The sequence below is a fragment of the Carya illinoinensis genome, chromosome 1, assembly GCF_018687715.1.
Source record: "Carya illinoinensis cultivar Pawnee chromosome 1, C.illinoinensisPawnee_v1, whole genome shotgun sequence".
In the NCBI taxonomy this organism is placed as follows: Eukaryota; Viridiplantae; Streptophyta; class Magnoliopsida; order Fagales; family Juglandaceae; genus Carya; species Carya illinoinensis.
Window position 1 is genome coordinate 6,220,779 of NC_056752.1, and position 3,151 is coordinate 6,223,929.

Consider the following 3,151-nt stretch of genomic DNA (forward strand, 5'->3'; position numbering starts at 1 on the left):
TGCGCTCTATGTGGTTGAGTCCAGCTCCCACTCATCTCGCTAAGTTTAGCCCCACGCTTGCACCCCATGCAGCCAGGTACATCTCCCGCCACAGCCAAGTAACACGCTCGAGCTCTAAACGGTCGAGTCCATCTCCCGCTCATCTCGCTAAGTTGAGCTACGCGCTCGCGATGAAGGTGGGCTGCTAGAGTCAATAAAGAAATAAATTCTAGCAACTGATCCCTGGCTATCCATTTCCCTCGTGTTTAAGTAGTTAGGGGAGAAGAGTGTCTCAGGAGGCAAGGGGGACAGTGTTAGGAGAAAGTGGGAAAGTAAAGAAAATAGAAAAATAATAAAAAAAATCCATATGATTTGCCTTTTTTAAAAAATAAATAAATAAATATCGTTCAATTTGTTTTACTATTTTTATTTTTTGACAGAAAAAACTGATAATATAACATTTTCCCACATTATAATTCATATCAGAAATAAAGAATTCGGGAGTACTATATATATCCAAAACACTGACAGATAATATAACATATTCTGGTTCTGGTTGCTAACAGCTTTGTTATATCTTTATCTCTTTCTTATCTTGATAAATTCTGGAAACATTCTAAGTTCATCTTGTTTCCTAGTTATTTTCTTGTCTTTCCTGTTGTACACCACCGCAGTCAAATAGACCCTACGAGATATCTCCGGAGTCCCAGTTGTCTGTGTGAGCCGGGTAGGCGTGTAAAGGACGTGAAGGGATATAGAGATTGTGCTTTGGTCTTGTGGCCCTCCGATATGTGTGAGTCCTGCAACTAGGAAAAGGAAAAGACCTAGGTTTAGAATGTACCAAAGAATTTTGTTTCAGTAGTTACGAAGGTGAGCAAGATGTACAGATCTAGCTCATCTGCTAGTTCCCAGTCAGGTATGCCTCCTGATATTATTAATGAAGAAGATTGTGAGATTTCAGAAAATGATTTAGATTCTGAATTGCTTGTGATTGATATGATTAATTTACATGTTGATTTTATGTCTAAAGAAAACCATGATAAGCGAAAAACTTATCATAGGATTTACTCAGTTTCTAAGAAACAGAAGATTTGAAAAGAATGGAAGAAAAAGATGTACAAGGATAACAAGCACATCTTATTCTTCGATTTCCTTGAAAATCATTATGTTTCAAAGAAAGATAATTCAAAATAGTATTTGAATGTTCTAAAATCAAGTTTTACTAAAGAAGAAGGCATGAAAGTTGTGAAAACTAGCCACCCTCCTTTAGAAACCATCCTTGTTTCAGTAAAAGGAAAAGAAGTGAAAGCTTCACCTTTTAAAATCTCGGATCCAGGTCCGAATGAAAATGTTTTAGCCGAAACTAAAAAGATCATAGAGCCAAACAATTTCGTCAACCAGACCCTCCATACAATAGGTTAACAACTTGACCGTATAGAGGATAAAGTTGAAAAACCTGCTTCAACAAGTTTAAAAATGGTTGAAAAACCTCTGATCATCCTGCCAGAAGACAGGTCAAAGATCCATTTTGGAGAGACCAGTACTTTGGCTAAAATTGATCAGTTGTTTACTATTGTAAAGCAAGAAAAACCATCTGTTTCAGTTATAGACAAAAACAGCCCAGGGGTTAATTTCGATGATTCTTTTTCTGTGCATACTTGGAATGATTCTAATGATGATGTTTCTTTGTCTGATAATTCCTTAGTTCAGAAAATTGATTTACTTGAAAAAGAATTTCAGGGTCTTCAAGTTGAAAAACCCGAACTTGCTAGGATATATTCGAGAGACATTAAACCAATAGGTCTCACGAAAAACTGGTACTCTAGACCCACTCCTCCTGATTTACAGTACGAAGAGAGAGGTTTACACTCTCAATTCTCCGTATCTGTTGACCAAATGTATGAATGGAATATTGATGGATTCTCTGAGTAAGAAATCCTCAATACTCAGAATCGTATGTCCATGGTTGCTGTTGCTTACTACAACAACAAACTCAGCCAGCCTGAGATTGTTGATATCTTGACCCACGGATTTTCAGGGATGCTTCGTGCTTGGAGGGATAAACATCTCACTGTCGAAGACAGGGAAACTATTCGTTCAGCCATAAAAAAAGATGAAGATGGTTTACCCATTTTAGACACTGAGGAGAACCGAAGGGAAGGAACCCATGGGTCCCCTGATGGTGTCAATACCCTAATTTATACCATAGTTAAACATTTTGTTGGAACACCTTCCAACATCACAAATAGAATTTCTGATTATTTGAATTACTTACGATGCAATAAAATGTCTGATTATCATTGGTATAAAGATGTTTTTATGTCTCGTGTTATGCTTAGAGATGATTCCCAAAAACCTTACTGGAAAGAGAAGTTCATTGATGGATTGCCTCGTTTGTTCGCCATTAAGGTAAAGGGCTCACTTACTGATATTACGGGTTATCTGAATTAAGATAATTATACTTACGGTGACATTGTAAGTATTATTCAGAAACTTGGTATTAGTATGTGCAATGATCAAAGGATGATTGCTCAACAGATGAAAGAAAGAAAGCCAAATACGAGATGGGAAACTTTTGCGAACAATTTGGCCTTCCTCCTATTGCTCCATCTGTATAGTATAGAAGAAGTTCTAAAAAGTTTTCAAAACCTCGCAGGAACTATAACAGATCGCGTGAGGAGTTTTATAAAAAACCTGTTTCAAAACCGGTTTCAAGAAAGAAACCATTTTAGAAAAAGGTTTCAAAAGCCCCTGCAAAGGGAACATGTTTTAATTGTGGCCAACCTGGACACTATGCGAATAAGTGTACAAAAAAGCCATAAGGTTTTAAGAAAAAGCTTAATGAGTTAAATATCAATGCCGTTGATCAAGAAGATCTGTTTCGTTTACTCGAACATAGATCTCCTACATCTTCGGATGATGGTGAATTTATTTCTAGTGGATCTGATTACCACTCGGACTCTGATCATCTTAACTCACCAAACATTAAGCTTGGTTGCAATGATTCTTGTTGTATTTCTAAAGTCAAAACAATCAATGTTTTAGACGAAGGAAGAGAACAAGGACCTGTTTTGAGTAAAGAGTAGGAACATGAAAACATGCTCCTCTCTATCATCTCACAGATTCAAGACCCTGAGCTTAAAAAGAAATATCTCAAGAAACTTAAGGAAAT